At 47.9% G+C, this 24,535-nt stretch overlaps 1 protein-coding gene, 6 non-coding genes and 3 pseudogenes across 8 annotated transcripts in view; 1 reads left to right on the top strand and 9 right to left on the bottom strand.

Moving 5' to 3' along the window:
• The window catches only part of LOC148668159 (uncharacterized), a 204,585-nt gene that overhangs the window by 114,974 nt on the left and 65,076 nt on the right, over positions 1–24,535 (bottom strand). The gene's annotated exons all lie outside the window — the stretch shown is intronic.
• LOC148668175 (5S ribosomal RNA) lies at positions 365–483 on the bottom strand. The gene has a single exon (XR_015938222.1). It is a non-coding gene; the product is annotated as a 5S ribosomal RNA (ribosomal RNA).
• On the bottom strand, positions 1,021–1,139 carry LOC148668174 (5S ribosomal RNA; annotated as a pseudogene).
• Positions 1,668–1,786, bottom strand: LOC148668173 (5S ribosomal RNA; annotated as a pseudogene).
• On the bottom strand, positions 2,324–2,442 carry LOC148668172 (5S ribosomal RNA). Its single transcript, XR_015938136.1, has one exon. It is a non-coding gene; the product is annotated as a 5S ribosomal RNA (ribosomal RNA).
• Positions 2,980–3,098, bottom strand: LOC148668171 (5S ribosomal RNA; annotated as a pseudogene).
• On the bottom strand, positions 3,636–3,754 carry LOC148668170 (5S ribosomal RNA). Its single transcript, XR_015938221.1, has one exon. It is a non-coding gene; the product is annotated as a 5S ribosomal RNA (ribosomal RNA).
• On the bottom strand, positions 4,292–4,410 carry LOC148668169 (5S ribosomal RNA). The gene has a single exon (XR_015938220.1). It is a non-coding gene; the product is annotated as a 5S ribosomal RNA (ribosomal RNA).
• On the bottom strand, positions 4,948–5,066 carry LOC148668168 (5S ribosomal RNA). The gene has a single exon (XR_015938219.1). It is a non-coding gene; the product is annotated as a 5S ribosomal RNA (ribosomal RNA).
• LOC148668167 (U1 spliceosomal RNA) lies at positions 8,251–8,415 on the top strand. The gene has a single exon (XR_015937968.1). It is a non-coding gene; the product is annotated as a U1 spliceosomal RNA (small nuclear RNA).

Raw genomic sequence — 24,535 nt, 5'->3', positions numbered from 1 at the left:
GACGGAGCTGCGGGAGAAAGGGCGCTATAGAGGATCGCTGTGGAGAGCTGCTGCTGTGCTTTGACATCTGAGCTCTGTGGAAAACGATCTCAATACAATTCTGAAAAACGCGACTCTCCGAACGCCAGCCGAACAAGTCTCCACAGCCGAAGCGCTGTGTCTCTTTTCAGCTGGCGATAAACCTTTCCTCGATCCTTTGCGGACTTGTTAAACTGTTCCTGATCAGAATAAAAAACGCTCACGCTAATACACAAGCACCCGTGTCTCGCCAAAGCTGACAAATAAACAGACGGACAAGCCGCACTGCACGTGTGAACAGGGGAATGAGCGAGCGAGCGGGGATAGGGCGCCTCCTGCGCTTAAAAGCTTACAGCACCTGGTATTCCCAGGCGGTCTCCCATCCAAGTACTAACCAGGCCCATCCCTGTTTAGCTTCCGAGATCAGACGAGATCAGGCGTGCTCAAGGGGGTGTGGCCATAAGCGAGAGCAAGGCTCGCTGGCACCCTTCTTATTGAGAGGACAGCTCCGTCACCTCTTTTACGACGCTGCTTTTTTTCCCTTGCGTTTTTCTCTTCTTCCCACGTTCTCTCTCTTCACTGCCTTCGTCCCCGCTCTATTTCACTTCAGCCTTTCACTCTTGCTTCCTTCCAATGAGGACGGAGCTGTGGGAGAAAGGGCGCTATAGAGGATCGCTGTGGAGAGCTGCTGCTGTGCTTTGACATCTGAGCTCTGTGGAAAACGATCTCAATACAATTCTGAAAAACGCGACTCTCCGAACGCCAGCCGAACAAGTCTCCACAGCCGAAGCGCTGTGTCTCTTTTCAGCTGGCGATAAACCTTTCCTCGATCCTTTGCGGACTTGTTAAACTGTTCCTGATCAGAATAAAAAACGCTCACGCTAATACACAAGCACCCGTGTCTCGCCAAAGCTGACAAATAAACAGACGGACAAGCCGCACTGCACGTGTGAACAGGGGAATGAGCGAGCGAGCGGGGATAGGGCGCCTCCTGCACTTAAAAGCTTACAGCACCTGGTATTCCCAGGCGGTCTCCCATCCAAGTACTAACCAGGCCCATCCCTGTTTAGCTTCCGAGATCAGACGAGATCAGGCGTGCTCAAGGGGGTGTGGCCATAAACGAGAGCAAGGCTCGCTGGCACCCTTCTTATTGAGAGGACAGCTCCGTCACCTCTTTTACGACGCTGCTTTTTTCCCTTGCGTTTTTCTCTTCTTTCCTCTCTTCACTGCCTTCGTCCCCGCTCTATTTCACTTCAGCCTTTCACTCTTGCTTCCTTCCAATGAGGACGGAGCTGCGGGAGAAAGGGCGCTATAGAGGATCGCTGTGGAGAGCTGCTGCTGTGCTTTGACATCTGAGCTCTGTGGAAAACGATCTCAATACAATTCTGAAAAACGCGACTCTCCGAACGCCAGCCGAACAAGTCTCCACAGCCAAAGCGCTGTGTCTCTATTCAGCTGGCGATAAACCTTCCCTCGATTCTTTGCGGACTTGTTAAACTGTTCCTGATCAGAATAAAAAACGCTCACGCTAATACACAAGCACCCGTGTCTCGCCAAAGCTGACAAATAAACAGACGGACAAGCCGCACTGCACGTGTGAACAGGGGAATGAGCGAGCGAGCGGGGATAGGGCGCCTCCTGCGCTTAAAAGCTTACAGCACCTGGTATTCCCAGGCGGTCTCCCATCCAAGTACTAATCAGGCCCATCCCTGTTTAGCTTCCGAGATCAGACGAGATCAGGCGTGCTCAAGGGGGTGTGGCCATAAGCGAGAGCAAGGCTCGCTGGCACCCTTCTTATTGAGAGGACAGCTCCGTCACCTCTTTTACGACGCTGCTTTTTTTCCCTTGCGTTTTTCTCTTCTTCCCACGTTCTCTCTCTTCACTGCCTTCGTCCCCGCTCTATTTCACTTCAGCCTTTCACTCTTGCTTATTTCCAATGAGGACGGAGCTGCGGGAGAAAGGGCGCTATAGAGGATCGCTGTGGAGAGCTGCTGCTGTGCTTTGACATCTGAGCTCTGTTGAAAACGATCTCAATACAATTCTGAAAAACGCGACTCTCCGAACGCCAGCCGAACAAGTCTCCACAGCCGAAGCGCTGTGTCTCTTTTCAGCTGGCGATAAACCTTTCCTCGATCCTTTGCGGACTTGTTAAACTGTTCATGATCAGAATAAAATACGCTCACGCTAATACACAAGCACCCGTGTCTCGCCAAAGCTGACAAATAAACAGACGGACAAGCCGCACTGCACGTGTGAACAGGGGAATGAGCGAGCGAGCGGGGATAGGGCGCCTCCTGCGCTTAAAAGCTTACAGCACCTGGTACTCCCAGGCGGTCTCCCATCCAAGTACTAACCAGGCCCATCCCTGTTTAGCTTCCGAGATCAGACGAGATCAGGCGTGCTCAAGGGGGTGTGGCCGTAAGCAAGAGCAAGGCTCGCTGGCACCCTTCTTATTGAGAGGACAGCTCCGTCACCTCTTTTACGACGCTGCTTTTTTTCCCTTGCGTTTTTCTCTTCTTCCCACGTTCTCTCTCTTCACTGCCTTCGTCCCCGCTCTATTTCACTTCAGCCTTTCACTCTTGCTTCCTTCCAATGAGGACGGAGCTGCGGGAGAAAGGGCGCTATAGAGGATCGCTGTGGAGAGCTGCTGCTGTGCTTTGACATCTGAGCTCTGTGGAAAACGATCTCAATACAATTCTGAAAAACGCGACTCTCCGAACGCCAGCCGAACAAGTCTCCACAGCCGAAGCGCTGTGTCTCTTTTCAGCTGGCGATAAACCTTTCCTCGATCCTTTGCGGACTTGTAAAACTGTTCCTGATCAGAATAAAAAACGCTCACGCTAATACACAAGCACCCGTGTCTCGCCAAAGCTGACAAATAAACAGACGGACAAGCCGCACTGCACGTGTGAACAGGGGAATGAGCGAGCGAGCGGGGATAGGGCGCCTCCTGCGCTTAAAAGCTTACAGCACCTGGGATTCCCAGGCGGTCTCCCATCCAAGTACTAACCAGGCCCATCCCTGTTTAGCTTCCGAGATCAGACGAGATCAGGCGTGCTCAAGGGGCTGTGGCCGTAAGCCAGGGCAAGGCTCGCTGGCACCCTTCTTATTGAGAGGACAGCTCCGTCACCTCTTTTACGACGCTGCTTTTTTTCCCTTGCGTTTTTCTCTTCTTCCCACGTTCTCTCTCTTCACTGCCTTCGTCCCCGCTCTATTTCACTTCAGCCTTTCACTCTTGCTTCCTTCCGATGAGGACGGAGCTGCGGGAGAAAGGGCGCTATAGAGGATCGCTGTGGAGAGCTGCTGCTGTGCTTTGACATCTGAGCTCTGTGGAAAACGATCTCAATACAATTCTGAAAAACGCGACTCTCCGAACGCCAGCCGAACAAGTCTCCACAGCCGAAGCGCTGTGTCTGTTTTCAGCTGGCGATAAACCTTTCCTCGATCCTTTGCGGACTTGTAAAACTGTTCCTGATCAGAATAAAAAACGCTCACGCTAATACACAAGCACCCGTGTCTCGCCAAAGCTGACAAATAAACAGACGGACAAGCCGCACTGCACGTGTGAACAGGGGAATGAGCGAGCGAGCGGGGATAGGGCGCCTCTTGCGCTTAAAAGCTTACAGCACCTGGTATTCCCAGGCGGTCTCCCATCCAAGTACTAACCAGGCCCATCCCTGTTTAGCTTCCGAGATCAGACGAGATCAGGCGTGCTCAAGGGGGTGTGGCCATAAGCGAGAGCAAGGCTCGCTGGCACCCTTCTTATTGAGAGGACAGCTCCGTCACCTCTTTTACGACGCTGCTTTTTTTCCCTTGCGTTTTTCTCTTCTTCCCACGTTCTCTCTCTTCACTGCCTTCGTCCCTGCTCTATTTCACTTCAGCCTTTCACTCTTGCTTCCTTCCAATGAGGACGGAGCTGCGGGAGAAAGGGCGCTATAGAGGATCGCTGTGGAGAGCTGCTGCTGTGCTTTGACATCTGAGCTCTGTGGAAAACGATCTCAATACAATTCTGAAAAACGCGACTCTCCGAACGCCAGCCGAACAAGTCTCCACAGCCGAAGCGCTGTGTCTCTTTTCAGCTGGCGATAAACCTTTCCTCGATCCTTTGCGGACTTGTTAAACTGTTCCTGATCAGAATAAAAAACGCTCACGCTAATACACAAGCACCCGTGTCTCGCCAAAGCTGACAAATAAACAGACGGACAAGCCGCACTGCACGTGTGAACAGGGGAATGAGCGAGCGAGCGGGGATAGGGCGCCTCTTGCGCTTAAAAGCTTACAGCACCTGGTATTCCCAGGCGGTCTCCCATCCAAGTACTAACCAGGCCCATCCCTGTTTAGCTTCCGAGATCAGACGAGATCAGGCGTGCTCAAGGGGGTGTGGCCATAAGCGAGAGCAAGGCTCGCTGGCACCCTTCTTATTGAGAGGACAGCTCCGTCACCTCTTTTACGACGCTGCTTTTTTTCCCTTGCGTTTTTCTCTTCTTCCCACGTTCTCTCTCTTCACTGCCTTCGTCCCTGCTCTATTTCACTTCAGCCTTTCACTCTTGCTTCCTTCCAATGAGGACGGAGCTGCGGGAGAAAGGGCGCTATAGAGGATCGCTGTGGAGAGCTGCTGCTGTGCTTTGACATCTGAGCTCTGTGGAAAACGATCTCAATACAATTCTGAAAAACGCGACTCTCCGAACGCCAGCCGAACAAGTCTCCACGGCCGAAGCGCTGTGTCTCTTTTCAGCTGGCGATAAACCTTTCCTCGATCCTTTGCGGACTTGTTAAACTGTTCCTGATCAGAATAAAAAACGCTCACGCTAATACACAAGCACCCGTGTCTCGCCAAAGCTGACAAATAAACAGACGGACAAGCCGCACTGCACGTGTGAACAGGGGAATGAGCGAGCGAGCGGGGATAGGGCGCCTCCTGCGCTTAAAAGCTTACAGCACCTGGTATTCCCAGGCGGTCTCCCATCCAAGTACTAACCAGGCCCATCCCTGTTTAGCTTCCGAGATCAGACGAGATCAGGCGTGCTCAAGGGGGTGTGGCCATAAGCGAGAGCTAAGCTCGCTGGCACCCTTCTTATTGAGAGGACAGCTCCGTCACCTCTTTTACGACGCTGCTTTTTTTCCCTTGCGTTTTTCTCTTCTTCCCACGTTCTCTCTCTTCACTGCCTTCGTCCCCGCTCTATTTCACTTCAGCCTTTCACTCTTGCTTCCTTCCAATGAGGACGGAGCTGTGGGAGAAAGGGCGCTATAGAGGATCGCTGTGGAGAGCTGCTGCTGTGCTTTGACATCTGAGCTCTGTGGAAAACGATCTCAATACAATTCTGAAAAACGCGACTCTTGAAAGCCAGCCGAACAAGTCTTTAAGTGGAAATCTAATAAGTAAATTGATTCTTAAAATGTAGAGAGCTTTGCAAAGAAATATATTGGGGCTTTTAGATAATATATTTCAAGGATGTAATTGCTGTGCTACAGTACGTGCAGAATTTTAGAAAACAGTGCGTCAACAAAGTACACTGTTTAGGTTACTTTAGAAGACAATGTACCAAAACAATATATGCTGTCTGGGTCGTTAGAATTAGCTGAAAGTAACTGATAAGCTTTGAATAACATATCTAGTGCTTCTTCTTTCGCTTTTTGATGTAATCTGTTTTCTCTTAGGGAAAGTGGAAGTTTTAGAATGGACAAAGCGCTGAGCTTTTTTACAGCGCAACGTCTTATGAAAACCCTGTACTGCTTGTAACAAATTGAGTCTCTGGTTGCTCCCAATATTGAAATAAAGACCTTACTCAGGTGAGAACTCTCTCTTGTGGCTTCCTTGATAGTTATATTTCCATGACACCGGTTTTAATGTCTGTAGATTGTATCTTATTTTTATTTTTTGTTTTGTTTCATGTTCATATTATGTGTTTTCACCCAGTTGACTCCAGTTAATAACAGTTCACCCAGTTAATAGCCACTTTTTATTCGCGAAAAACGGGTGATCTTTCTATCTCGTGATCAGCTTAGTATCTTTCTGTAAGTTTTTTTTTCTTAATTAAACGTTTAAAATACATGAATTTCATAAAGACAACACACGTTTCGAACAGAAAAAAATCATATTCTGTTCTCTTCCTGGTATGTATAACAGATCAGCAGGTCTTATTTTCCCAATTGCTTTTTTCCACTGTATTTATCATAATGGCTAGCCAATGTCCTCTCTTAGCTAGGTTATGTTACTTGTGGATGTGCTTCTGCATTGCGTAGAAGCACATGTATCCATAGAAAGTGTATTATACTACTATTTGAGCTACAGTACATAAAAATAATTATATCGTTATTAATTTCTTTAGGTACGTGATTCCATATTATATTCCCTATTAATCAAATTCTAAAAGTATGCTTTTGTTTACTCCGATAACGAACACATTCACAGAAAATGTGAATATCTTATGACTTTTCACAAAGTATATAAAGTTAAGATGGTCAGAAGGAGCATGTAAAAACGTTTCCGAAACCTGGTAAAATCTTACTACATGTAAGACTTTGATGCTTAAAATGTTTAGGAAGAAAGTGGAATACTGGTGTGTATTTTTTCTTTAAACTACCAATACCAGCCATATACAGTTTACACTATATGTTTATGTTCCTAAATTAATATAGTTTATGGTGGTGTATCGTGGTTGTAGAGGTTTGATGGGTTTACTGAGACAATTATTAATTGTAGCAGTAATCACGAGGTTGTTCGTTGTGGCTTTTAGAAAATCAATCGTCAGAACAACTAACAACGCACACACACGGGTTCAATACACGAGATACATTTATTCATATAAATTGTGCACCAAACATATACTAGTCTGCCTGGATACGAGCGGCAGACCTTACTGTGAGGGTTATCAATATACAAGGTATATAATCTCGAAGAGATGCCAACACAAAGAGATACACAACAGAGAATATATGTCAATATATATCGTTCGGTTACCAAATCGCTAATCAGTGTTATTACCCACTGTTACTCTAAACTCGGAAGTAAATACATTACTCATGAATTAAATTGATAACAACTTGTGTTGAGGTACAATTGAATTCTCGAGACACAATGTAGAACATGGGGTTTACTTATCCACTGTGTATGGATTTGGAATCTCCCGGCACGAACACCAAGTCACTCTTTTGCCTGGGAAGAAGCTGGTTCGTTCCTGGTCCAGCGCTGCTTATGAATAAGCTATTCAGGTTGTCGATGAGGGTCCAACTGTAGGCTGCCGTTGATCAAGCGGAGCATTCACGTTGGTAGAATTCTGAGTACGTATGGGATCCTTGGCCTCGCGCTTAGAACAAAGTCCAAGTCCCTTTGCAGACAACAGCAGTTGTCACGTGATTGTCTCTGAGGATGCGCGAAAATGGCCAAGGAGAGCCCCGATCTGAGCTTGCGCTCCCTTTTTGACCAAGACATAGATGTGTGCTGATTGGTTGAGAGTTTGGCGGGCATTAGAGACCCACGTGGTATTACCACGCCCTGCCAGTCCCTGATTGGTTGGTCAAGGTGAGATATGAGTCACTTACTCTTGACACTTAGGAATGCAGTCCAGATGTCCATTCGGCACTCCCTAGACAGATAGGCACCAATGGATGACCATTGATCATGATAGCCAGGCTAAGCTAAGTGCATCCCCATCTGGGAGCTGTCCATTATCAAAAGAAAACATCTTAAATCAACCTGCATGAATACTTTCTCTGTGGCTGCACCACAAAGATGGAGGGTGAGATGGGGCCTCATTTAGGACAGAATACCACGGCCTAATTCTGTCTTATTAACAAGCATTGCCGCTACAACGGCATCTCTCCTGTCAAACTTCCTCCTGACATGTTTGACAGGATCTGGGCCGTGGTGAACAGTGGGAAAGACGCCCTGTGGAGAGTGAGGAACATGGGGCTGTTCAAAGGCATCGAGGTCCCAGTCAAGGCAGCAGGTAGCCTGGCCCTGTTCATCACCCGAGAGAACTATTACCTCAGAGATCTGTGGAGAGAAGGGAGGGAGGAAGCAGAAAATCTGTGGGAAATTGAGAGCATAGGTCAATATCTCAAGAAACTGTGAAAAACATTATCATGTTTAAGTAAAGAATGTGATTTGCACCAGAAAAAAATAAATTGTTGCTATATAACTGGTACCGTGTCAAAATGTAATGAGATGGGATTATATATACTGTTTTAAGTATGTATATTAATGTAAAGCTTTCTAATTTGTGATGTCCTGTATTTTTTTGTGAAAAGAAAATAAAGTTCTTAAAAAATCGATTCACCCAGGGCGAGGCTCGGCCATTGCACTCCGGCTGTGCTGACCCCTGCGAATTCCCCAAATGTGGGAATCTCGACTGCATAATTTCTGGTAGTGGGGGACTGCGTTCGCGCTCTCTCCTGATGTGCTTGGTCAAATATCAGATACGGGAGAGTTAGGACACCATGAGCTGCGATAGGATCCCAGTTCGAAAGGAGTCGATGCCACTGCTGGTTCCCGGTTTCTTTTAGTTAGAGGTCCGGAGAAGCATTTCAAGCTGGTTACACTACTCCTTCCGGACATTCATTCCCTTTTCAAAGTCAGTCGTTTTGCTGTTGTCTGCATTATTTAGGCTGATTATCGAGGTTAGCCTTTATTTGGTCATGGGGGCCTCGGTACTGTATGCTAATTCTCAAGACAGTTTCACCCGTTTTCTGATTGCTAGGTTCTGTACCAGTGCAGACATGTCAAACAGTGAATAGCTGTACCTCTATTGTATCCGTGCTCAATGAATGAAATCAGTATTAAATGAATATATGTATAGTTATACGAAAAACAAGTGGTTTATTGACTCATCTTCATTTGCAGATTTAGAGGCAGCTTCGATATTCGGGGGAGGCATAAAACATGGTGCTGATCTTTGGAAAGCAGGAGGCAAAACTGACACGTTCTCATACAAGGAGCTGAAACCAGGCCACCTGGGTGAAGATCAGGTATCGTAACCGCTAGACCATATGGGAGCATACAGCCATGTTGTGCGTGCGTCATGTAAGCAAACTGTAATTGCTGCCTTCATGACCTGCTTGATGGAGAAAACACACAAGAGAGTTGGCACTCAGAGTGTCGAAGGGTTGATGTATACTAGGGCTCAGTTGAAATGCAGCGTCAGGACTTTTCCGACTAGTGTCACACAAAGAGAGTACATCCTTTCCTACTGGCTGTGTATGTCTCGGTAACTCGCTGTGATCGTATAGTGCTCAGAATTTGTGTTGTGGCCGCAACAACCCCGGTTCGAATCCACATACTGGCAGAATAGGAGGAGTACTGCCTGACTGGATCGTTGATGAACGACAGAGGCCACTCCGACCTCTTCTTGGTTTTCTTCAATGACTTACTAAGGATCTTCTTCACATTCGCCCATGCAGGGGAAGCCAGTTACACCAAAGCAAACGCAGGAAAGTGCATTTCAAGCAGAGACCAGGAGGGACTTGTTTACACCGAGAGTGGTCGGAGAATGGAACAATGCGCCCAGCCCTGTTGCTGGAGCCGATTCTTGATGAGATCTTGGGCTCACTAAGAGGCCCCCGCTGGATGCTAATCTTTCTGTTGTTCTTGCAGGTCCTGCGCTGCTTTTGAGCCGACAGAGCTCGTCCTGGTCTGTCGGCACAGCCCAATTGCAAATGATCGGCTCCACGTACAGAAGGAACGTGCGTTTGGTACAAGAGTTCACGAAGGCACCGGAAATACATTGGGAACAAATGACCGGTCGTTCAAGACCTCTGTGAAGTACAGGAGCGTGCAAAACGAGGCTGTTTCCACCCGGTCTCGAATCGAGGACCTTTCGCGTGTTAGGCGAACGTGATAGCCGCTACACTATGGAAACCTGCAGGGACCGCTGCTGGTGTCTTGCTTGCATTTCGGGCTGAGAAAGGGACGCGTCACTTTAGGTAGGGTGCGCTGGAGAGAGGAACAAAGGGCGCGATGAAACAAAATACCAAAACCCGGGATCAAACCAGGGACCTTTAGATCTTCAGTCTAACGCTCTCCCAACTGAGCTATTTTGGCAGTGCGCAGAGCCCACAGCCACCTGCTCCAGCCTTCCTGTGTTGCGGCATGAGCGCACCAAGAGTAGCGGGAGAGTGTTGCAGGAACGTCACTCTGAAGGAAAGCCACCCAGATGCGCCCTCTGAGCTCTGTCCAGCGCATCTTCCTCGCATGGACTCCTGCCTGCGACGGGCAGGAAACAATTAGCAAGAACAGAACGACACCCCATGGGTGTCTCATGACCACACCTTAGGTTGTGACACGTGCAGGTGTGAGGGGTTGCCGGGCTACTTTGGAGCAGAGCTTGGGCGGAGGGGGGGCGGGAAAGCAGACAAAGAGGTGACACCTCAAGGTCTGCACGATCACAGCTCTCCGCTGCCCCAGGCTTCCGCTCGATAAGCTACTGGACACACCCGCCCCTCCTCACACAGACCGTGGAAAAGCCCCCGAGTGTGAGGGCTCTCTCTTCCTCCCAGGAGCTCTTGGACACGACGCACAGACAGGGCGCGGGGAGCCGCCGCCTGCAAACACGGCTCCAGGCAGGAATCCACTCCGCAGGAACCGCAGAGCAGAGGAGATGGGGGCAGCTTAGCTCCTGTGCAGAGACCTGAGCTGTTGTTGCTGCGGACGCTGTCTTTTCTGCACTCGGGGTAGGAGTGAATGTTGAGTTGCCCTTAGAAATGAAGCAGAGCAACGGCACGGTTGTGTGTGTGTGTGCGCCCTGGTGATTCTGGGAGACAGATCGAACCTGGGCTGTGGTTTAAATGCTATTGGTTTGTGAACAGAATACCCTTATCCCAGTGCATTGTGCCACATTAAATAAACGCACGAGAAAAAGAGATTCAGAACGCAAAGCTGTGTCAGTGTTCTGTGTAAAAAATCGGTTTGAACATCACAGGAGCTGTTTTTAATAAGCTGCTGAGTAAAGAATATTGTAGCATTTACAGGTTCTTTTCAGAACAAAGGACGAGTGGAGACGCGATTAACAAACAAGCGCTTTGTTATTAATACTCACACTTTGTTATGAACACTACCATTAAAACTACCAGTTGTACTCTCACTAATGTTAAAATGAATACACTAGTAGTAGTATTAGTTGCTGCCCGTGACGTCACATACACTCTCTGTGACGAATGCGAGACACCTAGACACATACAGTGACGTGCCGGCTGTTGCCGTGGTTACCATACTTATGATTTATAAACACTGGAAAAATGTATTTAAACTGTTACTTACATACATTTATCAACTTGGAATATAATTTTCTAGCTCTAGGATAGAGTTACCTAAATAATAATATGAATAATCATTGTTTAATTTCGGATTGAACATTATTAACACTAAACGCACTATGGTAATTGATCGATACAGTCTTTATTGACTGTTTTCTAGATATTTAAACAGGGTCAAGAAAAGAATCAGTACTCACCAATCAGTGAAGTTAATCGATTATTCTATGGTCCTTCAGCTGAATAAATTGGTTGTCGATACATAAGTGATCAATAATTCTCCTCCGTTCCCTCCGTGCATCTCCCGCGGTCTCGCTCTCTGATCCCAGCACTCTGGCTGGTGTCTGTGACGTCACAGCGCTCTTTCTGACAAAGCAGAGCTGGAGGAGACTCCTGTCCGGAGCCCGGGGGGCTTTTCTTACAGATATAAAATCTCCCCCCCCAAAAAAAACACACCGGACTGTGAAGAGAAGCGAATCATCACAGTTGGAGAAGGAGAGCGACGAACCTAGGAATAAAATTCATTAAACAGAAAAAAAAGTTTACATCGCAGATTATTGCGTTACAAAGCGTACCCATGTGGAGCAGTAGAGGACAAGCACGAGTCCCTGAAATAAGCGCTTTTAAGAGTTTTACACAAATCTTCAGAGTAAAGAAGCCAGGAGGATCAGACTCCTGATCCTGGAGGTTAAAATGTGTATCCTGGTTTTATTTCCACCCAGCTCTCAGTTCCATTAGTGGTCTGATGATTTAAATTAACTGTATAACTGTTACCAGACTTAATCTAAATTGTAAATTTATAAGACTGGCTACTAATAATAAATATACTGATCAAAGTGTCAATACTGGTGTTTATAAAATAAATACTGTAGCATTTGCAGGTTCTTTTCAGAACAAAGGACGAGTGAAGACGCGATTAACAAACAAGCATTAACACAAAACCAAACACAGGATATACACACACATGAGGAGACTGAGGGAACAAGTACACATAGTTAGGGTGGTAATTACCTAACAACACACTATACTTTTACAAGACTACACAGGGCACTAGAACTACTAGGACATTATTTACACAGGTAGGGTCAGCCGCTGGTCATCGTGCTGACCCTCAGACTCTCCCCGGCTACCACTCCCAGCATGCCCAGCGGTACTACGAGCGCCTAGGGGCACTTTCTCCTCACCACCAGGCGAGGGCATTACACTGCCCCCACCTGAAGTGTCTGGCGTCTGGCGTCTGGCGTCTGGCGTCTCGCCGACGTCGAACACCCCCCTCAGGCTGTACTCGTACTGGGCTAACTGCTGTGGAACCCTGCGCCGCAGTGACGGCTGGCGACCCACGGACGCCCCACTATCGTCCGGCTCCAGCCCCGGCTGCTCCTGTAGAGCCTCCCCACACGGCTCCTCCTCCCGGGCCCGGTAGGGGGCCAGGCGGTCTCGGTGCAGGACCACCACTCTCCCCCGTGTTCGCAACCGGACACGGTAGCAGACTTCACCCACCACCCCGAGTACCTCAGCGGGACCCTCCCACGACGGCGCCAGCTTAGGGCTGAGGCCTTTGCAGCGGCGCGGGTTGTACACCCAAACCGAGTCCCCGGGCTGGAAGGCAGGCCCCCTGCAGCGCAGGTCGTAGTGCCGCTTCTGCCGGACCCCCGTCTGTGTCAGGTGGGTCCGTGCAAAGCTGTGCACCTGCTGCATCCGCTGCCGCAGGTCCCACTCGTAGTCCGGTCCAGCCGGCGGTGCCGACCCGTCTCCGGGCGGCGGGCCGAAGACCAGGTCCACCAGGGTTCGCATTTCCCGGCCCAGCACGAGCGAGGCCGGGGTGCACCCGGTGGATTCCTGGACCGCGGTCCTGTACGCCCAGAGCGCAAGGGGGAGGTGGCAGTCCCAGTCCCGTTGGTGCCGGGACACCAGGGTGGCCAGCTGGGTGGCGAGCGTCCGATTAAACCGCTCCACCAACCCGTCGCTCTGGGGATGCAGCGGTGTGGTCCGCGTCTTAGTGATCCCCAGGCACTGGCACACTCTGGCGAAGACCTCGAAGTTACGCCCCTGGTCACTGTGTAACTCCTCCGGCACCCCCAGCCTGGCAAATATCCCCTCCAGCAGTGCATCGGCCACCGTGGGGGCACTCTGGTCCGGGAGGGCGTAGGCCTCCGGCCACTTCGTAAAATAATCCATGGCCACCAAGACGTAGCGGTTCCCAGCCTCGGTGCGCGGAAACGGGCCCAAAACGTCCACCCCCACCCGCTCCATAGGAGCCCCCACCTGGTGTTGTTGGAGGGGGGCCCGAGAGTGCTCGGGGGGACCCTTCTGCGCCACGCACACCGCACACGTTTGGCAGTACCTCTGCACGTCCCAGTGGCAAAGACCCCAATAAAAATGGCCTCGGAGACGCTGCAGGGTTTTCTTACCGCCGAAGTGCCCCATGCCCGGCTGGCCGTGCACCGCCCCGCGGAGCGACCGAGGCACCACCAGCTGCCACCGAACCTCACCACTGGAGGGTACCCGCCACCCCCGGTGCAGCACCCCATCCTTTACCTCCAAGGCCTCCCACAGGGCGCAGAGGGCCTTGACGGACTTTGGGTGCGGGGCGAGCTCCTCTCGCGTAGGCCGCACTCCAGCTGCCCTCCAGCGGAGCACCGGCCCCACGTCAGGATCAGCTGCCTGACGCTGCGCCAGGTCTGGCAGGCCCACCCCCAGCGGCCCCTCCCGGGCCGTGGCCGCGGTGCCCACCCCCGCCACGGTGCGGACAGCCACCTCACGCTGCTCCCGCCGGGCGCAGTGATGGCAGTCCGCGGCCTCGCAGGGGCGCCGCGAGAGAGCGTCGGCATTGAGATGGCGAGACCCCGCACGGTGCACGACAGTGAAGTCGTACTCCTGCAGGATCTCTATCCATCGCGCCATCTGCCCCTCCGGCTCCTTTTAGTGGAGCAGCCAGGTGAGGGACGCATGGTCGGTCCTCAGCCGGAACCGGGTCCCGAACAGGTACGGCCTGAAGTGGTGGACCACCGCCATCACCGCTAGCAGCTCGCGACGGGTCACGCAGTAGTTCCGTTCAGCCCTAGTCAAAGCCCGACTATAGTAGGCCACTACGCGCTCCCCATCCGGCCCCTCCTGCGCCAACACCGCGCCCACCCCCGAGTCACTCGCGTCGGTATCGAGAACATACGGCAACCGCGGGTCGGGGTAGGCCAGCACGGGGGCCCCCACCAGAGCTTCACGCAACCGGCCGAAGGCAGTCTCACAGCCCGAGTCCCAGTCGAAACGGCGGCCCTTGTCGGTGAGGGGTTGAGCCTCAGGCCAGCACGGCGGATGCAGTCCAGCACCGCCTGGAGGTTCGTCAAGGCCTGGTCGAAGCCCCGGGCATGAACCAGCAGATCATCCAGATACAGCACACACTGGTTCCGCGGGACAGATGCCAGCACCCTCTCCATCAGCCTCTCGAACGTCGCCGGGGCATTGCACAGGCCAAAAGGAATGACAGTAAACTGCCAGAGGCCCTGGCCGATAGAAAAGGCTGTCTTCGGGCGAGCATCGGGAGCAAGCGGTACCTGCCAGTAGCCGCAGCGGAGGTCCAGGGAGCTGAACCAGGTCGACCCGGTGATGTAGTCTAGGGCATCATCTATCCTCGGCAGGGGGTAGGAATCTTTTCCGGGTGACCTCGTTCAGCTTGCGGTAGTTGACGCAGAACCTCCACGAGCCGTCTTTTTTTTTTACCAGTACAGCTGGCGCCGACCACGGGCTCGCGGAGGGCTCAATAACCCCCGCTGCGGCCATCTCCCGGATCTTTTCCTCGGCGGCGGTCCGCTTGGCGTGAACCATGCGTCCCGGTGGGATGCGGATGGGCCGAGCGTCGCCGGTGTTGATCTCGTGTTGGACCAGGGCAGTGCGGGTGCAGTCCTCATCTATCGCCGCAAAGAGATCCTCGTTCTGGGCGAGTAGCGCCTGGAGCCGCTGCCGCTGGTCCTGATCGAGGCCCTCGCAGCTCTGCTGGTAGATCCTCAACGCCGCGCCTCGCTTCCATGCAACGCTCGGCTCCTGCCGCCGCCGCCTTGTCTGGCCCCCCGGCTGACTCGGGAGCAGGATCCAGCACGCTCGCTCCCCGGCTCACAGGCCTGGTCTGCCCCGGCGACTGCCGCCGCCGCCGCCGCCACTGCCTCTTTTTCTCCCAGCTCCGGCAAGCCCGCGTCCCTCGGCCTTCGCCGGGCCTGCCCTCCACCAGGTGAAGTCGCTCCCCCTGCCACACCAACTCCTGCCGGCTCAAGTCCAAACTGGCCCCCACTCGCTGCAGTACGTCCAGCCCCAGAATGCAGTCCTCCTGGATGGGTGCAAGGTAGCAGGGGTGGCACACCGTCGCTGCACCTAGACGGAAGGCAAGCACCCGTTTCCCCCGGACTGCGGCGAGCTGTCCCGTCACGGTCCTTAGCCGCAGGCCGGAGGCCTCCCATCCTGGGGGGTTGGTGCCCTCGGTGTCGGGGAGGACGCCCGGCCGGAGTAAGGTTACCGATGAACCGGCGTCGAGTAGGGCCAGGCAGGGTTGGTCCTCGATTCGGCAGTGGAGGTACAGGCCCCGGCTACAGCCGACTCGCCCAACGGTGACGTGAGGGGCGCCGGTCTTAATAGCGCTCTCCGGAGCGGGGGGTGAGGTGTTCGAGTGGCGGCCTTCCACACGCTGAGTCGCCCCGTTCCCGTTTCCCGACGCCGATCGAGGAGTGCGAGGTTCGGGTGCCCGGCAGAACCGGGCTCAGAGTTCCCTCTTCCTGCAGCGGTCGCAAAGCAGCGTGTGGGGCTGTTCCGCAGGGGTCGCTGCAAGGTCTGGCTCCTCTTCCCCCTCGCTGGACTCCTCCGTCGCCGCCTCGGTCAGCCAGCAGTGTCTGCTGGCGCTTCCAGCCACCCTGAACACGGCCTCAGCCAAGGCCTGCTCCAGCGATGCACTTGGTGCCGCAGCTCCTCGGGTGAGAGGGCCTTGAGAAAGGCCTGGAGAGCCATCTCCCCCTGCGCCTCCCGGGGAAAAGTTGGGTATCCTCGGCGGGCGAGGAACGCGACATCAGCGGCAACCGGGCCCAGTCGCTCTCCTGGTCGGCGCCGCCGCAGGGCCAGCCTCTCCCGCATCAAGTCCGGCGCCTCCTCCACACCGAAACGCAGCTGGAGAGCCGCCGCCAGCGCCGTGTATTCGCCTCTGTCCTCCTCCGGGACGTCCAGGAGCACCTGGCAGGCCACTCCTTCCATCTCTGCCCGGCACCAGCCATTCGTCCAGGCCGCGAGCTGGAACTGCGCCTTGTAGGTTTCCCAAGGCGCTTCCCCGTCGTAGCGACCGGGTTGCACCCGCACTGATGGGTGTGGGAATCGCTGGTCAGCTCCAGCAGGGAGGGTATCTTCTCTTTGGGGCATCCACTGGGCGGGAGTAGCGGGCAGTCGCCCCAATTCTACCGGCAGGACCACTACTGGATAGCCCTGGTAAGGGCTGTGGCCACCTGTCACACCCAGGAGTTGCTCAGGCTCCCTATGTGCGCTGCCGATGGGTTCTGTCTCTTTTAGAGTCAGACAGCACTTGACAGAATCAGCTAATGTCTGCCAAGATTTGTCCATCCTGCCCGCTTCTGACACCAATGTAGCATTTAGAGGTTCTTCTCAGAACAAAGGACCAGTGGAGACGCGATTAACAAACCAAGCAATAGCTTTATTCTTTAACAACCACAAAACCAAACACAGGATATACATGCACATGAGGAGACTGACAGAACACGTACACATCTTTAGGGTGGTAATTACTTAACAACACGCTATACACTTATAAGACTACACAGGGCACTAGAACTACTAGGACATTATTTACACAGGTAGGGTCAGCCGCTGGAAAGCAGGGATAATAAGGAAATGGGTGGCACCCAAGCACATGTTAAAGAAAAAAAACTTGGCTTCTTAAAAGTGATTATGATAGCCACAGGACAGAAGAGACAGTGCACTGTGGTCCAATAATGACTGTGTTGAAACAGCCAGAGTGTGCTGCATGCCATGGAGATGGAAAAGGTAGCTCATCCCAGTCAATCGCAAGGTTGTGTAGGACTGCACATGACCTGATGATGATGGTGCTGCCTCTTGATGGACTGGTATACAAACCAAATGACAGCCAAGCAAAGCGTTAGTTGTTTTACAATTCCGAAAGATTGTTCAAAGTGGCTTCTTGCATTTTTATGACTCCTGTTATAGTGCTTCTCTTGTAATGTTGTAGGATTGTGCACAGGTGTCAGAAGATATAGTCATAAAGAATAACCACAGGCAAAACAACATGCCAGCTTGCTCTTCCCTACTTTGAAAGGAAGATATTGGAACTGATTAAAGAACTTAATTTGAAATGTAAGCTCCTACTAACACAGGAGAGAGAGTTCTGAAAAGTAAGCACAAGGCACACCATGGATAAATAAATGTATTAATTAAAAAAAAGAAATACTGAGAAGGTCAGAGGAACAATAATTGTTGTATTTATTTGCTCAGGTAGTTTTATAAGTTTAACTTTCAGTAAAGTTCTGTTAAAAATAAAACTGGTCATTAGTTGGCGTCTTTTGTAACGATTTAGCAATAGTGACATGTCGGCTTGTTCGACTGGAGTGTTAAACAAAAATAATACAGTAGCGTCCTGTCTCAAGTGTACAGCTGCAGTTCTCGTTTGTTTCGTGACTAATTGCAATTGCATTAGTCTGTGTAAAAAAAGACTGCTGCAGCTCCAGTGGTGCAATCGAACTCATGCTGAGATTGAGTTCAAGCCCCACCTGGAGCAGTGTGGCCTATATCTTCAACTATTTAAACTAACTGACCAGTTTAGGTCCTGTTAAGTATTTGCTGGAGATCAGGTCTAAATTAACATCAAAGGAACAAGTAAAGGTTTGTTCCTTGTCAGACCTGAAGAAGGCTCCAAAGCCCAAACGTTGTTTGCTTCTCTTTTCTGCATGGAATAAAATTTTACTTGTTCCTATGCAGTCCACACATGCTGACACAGCTCCCTACTTAAATTACCATCAGCAATGGACCTCCAGCAGACCTATACACAAATATATGAGAGAGGTCTACTGAAATGAGAGGAGCATGATGGAGTACCGAAGACTTGAAAAAGCACTCACTTTTCTGTGTTTTTGTTGTTACCAAGATTTGTTTTTAATGTTCTTTTTCTCTTTGTTTTGAAGTTGTTCTGTTTTTTTTTCTTTTTTGTAGTTGTTAGACTACTACAGGGATTTACCTAGTCTATTAAGACTTCTTTTATCAAAACATATTTTATTAATAAAAGTGTGATTTCTTAATAATCAACTTTAATGTTATCTTTATTAGTAGCTGTATTACAGGTAATGCATGCACAGCCTTTATTATGCTATAGTGAATTTTCAGGTATCCCATGGAGGGAAGAGAACTGAAATTAAGGAAATACTTATTTAAAGGGGTATAAGTCTTAAAAGTGTTCTGTCACATCTGGGTGTTAATTGAATAGATTTGTTGTATTATTTCATATGATTTGACTCTACACTTGTGTTTCTCAGGAGACAGCAGTAATATTGGGGATTTGCAGGTACAGATAATAAATTATACTATACAAGTGTAGAGGTTTGATGGGTTTACTGAGACAATTATTAATTGTAGCAGTAATCACGAGGTTGTTCATTGTGGCTTTTAGAAAATCAATCGTCAGAACAACTAACAACGCACACACACGGGTTCAATACACGAGATACATTTATTAACATAAATTGTGCACCAAACATATACTAGTCTGCCTGGATACGAGCGGCAGACCTTACTGTGAGGGTTATCAATATACAAGGTATATAATCTCGAAGAGATGCAAACACAAAGATACACAACAGAGAATATATGTCAATATATATCGTTCGGTTACCAAATCGCTAATCAGTGTTATTACCCACTGTTACTCTAAACTCGGAAGTAAATACATTACTCATGAATTAAATTGATAACAACTTTTTTTGAGGTACAACTGAATTCTCGAGACGGAATGTAGAACATGGGGTTTACTTATCCACTGTGTATGGATTTGGAATCTCCTGGCACGAACACCAAACCAGCTGACAAGCTCTGTTGCAGCCTCTGTTCCAGCAGTTGTCCAATGGGCGTTGTCCCGGCGTCCTCTGGCTACCAGTCTGAATCCATCAAGAAGACAGGAATTTTAATATCGCACTGCCGTCTTGTGTACAAAATATTTGTTCAGCTCTAACGTCTGTGTGCGTTGACAAGGCATCTCAAAAGGACGTATTAAATAAGAAAATGATCCTTTCTGTTACCATTCCTGTGGTTGGAGCGTTGTTTCACCCTTTTACGTTCTACAATATTTACAGACAAGGTTTTATCACTGGAGTTGTACAGAACAAGTGTGCATCAGTCCATGAAAATCATCAGTACTGCTGTTTTTCTATGCATAGTTTAATCAAGAGCACTTAAAAGATGCAAAAGATGGATTGTGGTCTGTGAGCACCTGCACATCTTCGAAAGGTCTCTATGTCGGGGGTGTAGCTTAGTGGTAGAGTGCTTGTCTTACATGTATGAGGTCCCAGGTTCAATCCCTAGCATCTTCAAGTGCTTTATGTTACTGTGCTCACATCGCAGTCTTCTGTCGAGTGAGAACTCTTTGCTCGTGTTCATAGAGAGCCAGGTTTACACAATTAAACTCGAAGTGCTACAGTGTTCTCTGCAGTTTTAGATGTACCTCCAAAGCATTTAGTTCTGTTAACTACCAAAGAATGTGAACTAATTTAAAGTCACATTCAGGAAATCCAGAGAACGTCTTCACACTTGTCGTGGCTGTTGCAGAAAAACCTCACCCGGGATTTCCTGAGAGATCATTCACCGAGCGAGTCCTCCCTCTGGATTCCGCACTGAGCTGAAAGCTGCGCGAATTCCTCACTGCGTGTCCTGTACTGTGTAGCACAGTGACAAGAACGCCTTGAGTTTTTTTCCGTATGTGAAGGAAAATGCAAAAGAGCATGAAAAGTGTTGATGGTATAAAATATCCATGGTACAACTTGAGAAAGAACTGACGGACAAAACAATGCCATTTGATGATTACAAGAGAAACACAACCATCCGAACATGGGCTTGGATCCTGAACGCTTGTGTTAAAAGACAAAGCAAAGGATATAACCTGTAAATGTCTTCATGTCTTACAGTTTATGAAATAACACAATTTCTTCCTTTCTTAATAATTTCTTACTATTGATAGATGCTTTTTTAAATTTTAACAGAATCACAATTACAGACATTTGGGGTTAAACTGTTATTCACATATTCTAACGAAGAGAAACGTTAGTGTCTTCCGGTATGTGAGCCCATTTCTCAAATAAGAAAAGAATAAGTTATATAAATTGAATTATTCTATTTTGTAGGCTTGCATAGTCTTATTCATATTTCAGTTAAACCTTTTCTTCTGTAGTAATTTCACTTGATATTATATTAGTCCTGATTTACAATTTTTGGACATGGTTCATCTTAAATAATTTGTAATTAGTTTCAGTTTTGGAAAATCGCGCCCAGAAGCTACTAAAACTGGTAATGTTTGCATAATGTGTAATGCAATAGTAGCATTTTGGGTGGGAAAACAAAAGGTATTTCTTGGTATGAATCCCAACACTTCATAAGCGGTGTTCGAGGATTTCTCGCTTCAGATAAAGCTGTCAATACATCACAGATTTTTACTCAATCAATATCAGCAGTGTTATCGCTACCGAACACTAAATATAGATCCTGGCAATACTTCGTGAGATCTTCGTAAGAAAATCCAAAAAAGTACAGAAGCAATAAACGCTTTTTTTGGATCAAGAAGAGGATAATTATGAGACTCAGAATATCCCTGTCTTTTCTTTTTTCGAGGACAAATGGATTATTGAGGTGTAAAGATGGGTTCAAAACCAAAATCATCTGCTATTGCTGCTGTTTCTTTGATAGTTTCTTCAAATCCTTCAATTGATCATTGATATAGAGGAATAATATTATACAAATTGTGTTTTTCTGTGAATTGCCAATTTTATTGTAATTACATCTTCGTTTACAGATGTCTTGCATGTATCACAAGGTATAATAGTCGCCGTGTGTCCTCAGCTAAAATGTTTTAAAAAGTACGACAAAAGTACAATATGCTTAACAACATTTATGGTTATATCTATATTAAAATGAAGGTAAATATACCAAGATATTAAAAAACAATTGTACAGTCCTAATCTCATAATGCTTGTGAAGTTTTCCAATAAATCCGAACTGTAATTTTGAAATATTATTGCTGAGAATGCGAAGAGAATACAAAGATCAAAATCAATGAGTGAAAATACAAAAGTAGTTCATTAAACTGAGTTTCTTCCCTGAAATGATTTGATTTGCTTGCAAAGTACTAAGCAGCTTTGAACGGATCACGGGAATCAAATATACAGATGGGTTCAGAGTGTGCTTTCCAACTTTTGTGTAACATTTTCCTTTGATAGGGCAGAGTTGTCTTCACAATCTGGGTTACATAAAAAGGAGTGACGTCAGTACAAAACAGCTTTCCTTCTTGGGGAACAACGGTTGTGTTCCATATTTCTAACTATTTTGGTTTCAAGATCTCAATTTAGTGTGAAACATAAAACCACCCTTTTGGTTAACAACCGAGCCACAAAGACTCATGTACATCTTAACACTCCTCGGTCTCAGTGAAAGTAATACACTCCGTAAAATTTCCAGAGATTCATTTATTTTTAAAGGAAAATCACCAACAGCGGCCGAGATCTACTGGAGTTTTTCATTCTATACTGCGATTTCTGAAGGGTACCCTGTGAAAATATGAGTTTTGACGAGAAGGGATGGACATATAAGGCTTGGGGAATTAAACTTTAAGGTGAAAACTGCGGGTTCAGCAGCAGCAGAACCTGATCAGTATCAGTTGACTCCGATATACTTTGAAAATTAACTTCGGGATTTAGAGTCAGACATGCTACCGTTGCACCATGGGGTACTTAATTAAAAAAAATAGAAAAACAGTCAGTGTTCCTGGATCTGTTATCAAGAACAACACCTGCACAAGAGCTGTGCAGGAAGAATAAAATATGGTCTGAGATGAAGAGACTCTCTTCGGAAGAGCGGCGCTCTTCACAGGAGAATTTTTTGTGAAGCTGATTTGTCTCCTTTGGGGAATTCAAAACAGCTGAGAGCTGTGACCTTGTGGCACAAAGGTAGCATGTCTGACTCCACATCAGAAGGCTGTGTGTTCAAATTATGTCGAGGTCTGCTTTTAGTTTTTCAGGTTCTGCTCGTCCTGAACACGGAATTCACACCATGTAGTTGAGTTCTATCTGTACACCACATAGATAATCTAAACAAAATAGAGCCCTACTGGACATACAGTTAGGATCTCCCACAGCGAATACCCTTGAACACAAGAGAGAAGGCACAGTTCACATCTGCGAAACATCACATCCGTCTTTAGAGACAGCTACATCAGAGAATGGAATCCCGGAAGTTTCAAATAATTTCTTTTAATACAGGTTCAAGCAAACCTGAAAGTTAGGGAGTTTCTGGACACTTTTGTTTTATTAAAAAGTGTCTGAAGCCTGAAAATGTAATTTGAAAAAAAAACGCTATTGGACATTAGCAGGTACTTTTTGTAACGATTTGCTATTTCATGCTGGAAAACAAAGGAAACAGACCCAATGTTTGCTTTCAGGTGCGGTTCATTACATAATAGACATCTATTACTGAGGAGCTTGAATAAAATTTACATGAGCCAGGTAGAAGTCGAACCTACAATCTTATGATCCAACATCAGATGCGTTATTTATTAAACTGCTGGTATTTCACATAACCTGAATTCCCCAATAGTGTGCTCAGCGTTGCTACTAGTAATATACCGCCCCGTCTAAAATTTCAAAGTGAGAAACGTGTGTTTTCTGATTTTTTATGAGTTTTAAAATATAATCTCTTTAAATCAGACAAAGGCTTTATGTTCCACACTGAAATTCCAATTGATTGAGAATTCAAAGAAAGACTGTTTTCTTCCACAACACCGTATAATTATCACATCCACCAGACTCTCCAACTTCTCCAGACCTTGCTGGGTGAGCATTCGCTCCGATAAATTAGGTCACGTATCATGTTAAATCACTTCTTCTCACAACATTTCCTGGTACACGTTTTCTCTATGAAAAAAAGACATTTTTCCCTTGCATGATTTCTCGTTTTTTATCAAAGCGTACAGAAAGAAAAAAGAAGAAGAAATAGTGTTGCAAAAGAACTCTGTCGCCCTTGGGAAATGTCAAACGCATTGGACATGAAAAATGCCCAATAAAAGCCATTTCTCTTCGTTTCTTAGTGTCGGGGCTGCTACTGTATGTAAAAGAGGCAATTTGCTCTGAGAGCAGGTTCAACACTTTCTGAACGCAGATGTCTCAGAGCAGTGTGTCCAAGTAGCTGTAAAAGGTGACAGTCATCCTGTCACTGTAGCTTAGTTGGTTAAAGCGCTTCTCAATTAAACAAAAGAACCTATGCTCAAATCCCAGCTGTGTATTTCTTCCTATCTTGTAGTACAGAACGTACCATTTTGGGCAATCACAAAGGGCTTGACTTCGTTAAATGCATGTGTTCATTTCCTTTCTGGAAAACTTGTTTTTGATTAAATTCACACAGCTTGCGAAACATGAAATTCAGTTTTTGGTTATCAGTGCAGAAGAAATATTACCGGCTGGCAAAAAGAACGGTAAGATATTTTTTTTTTGATTCGAGAAAATACTCCACTAGTCAGTCTCTGTGGCACAATCGGTTAGCGTGTTCGGCTGTTATCCAAAAGGTTGGTGGTTCAAGTCCACCCAGGGTCGGGTTTCTTTTGCGATGTAAACATTGTTTTCGCATAGGTCGATTGGATTTCTCAGCTAAATCACAGCCATTTTAATATTTGTAGGAAATGCGATTGTTCAACACGTGTCAAAAATGTCCAATAATGCCCAACATCGCAACTCCCCAGAAAACCATATTCACCCAAGAAAAATGATCGTCGAATCGTCATTTATACTCCCGTCACATCCTCTGCTGAAATATTTTAAAAATACAATGCAGATTTGTTTGAGAACTTGACAAGCATTGTTTTGTTAGCACTGTGCAGTTGGATTTTGATATTTTGACATATTTACCTTAATTTTAAACTGTAAATACTGTACAATCTATTGTAATTGTGTTGTAATATTAAAATATGTTAGCTGAGGATGCAAAGGGGTGAAACGGAAAGGTCAGAGGGTACAGTAACAACAAG

Source organism: Lepisosteus platostomus, chromosome 5, assembly GCF_059453375.1.
Source record: "Lepisosteus platostomus isolate fLepPlt1 chromosome 5, fLepPlt1.hap1, whole genome shotgun sequence".
NCBI lineage: Eukaryota > Metazoa > Chordata > Actinopteri > Semionotiformes > Lepisosteidae > Lepisosteus > Lepisosteus platostomus.
This window is presented reverse-complemented; position numbering and strand designations above follow the sequence as displayed.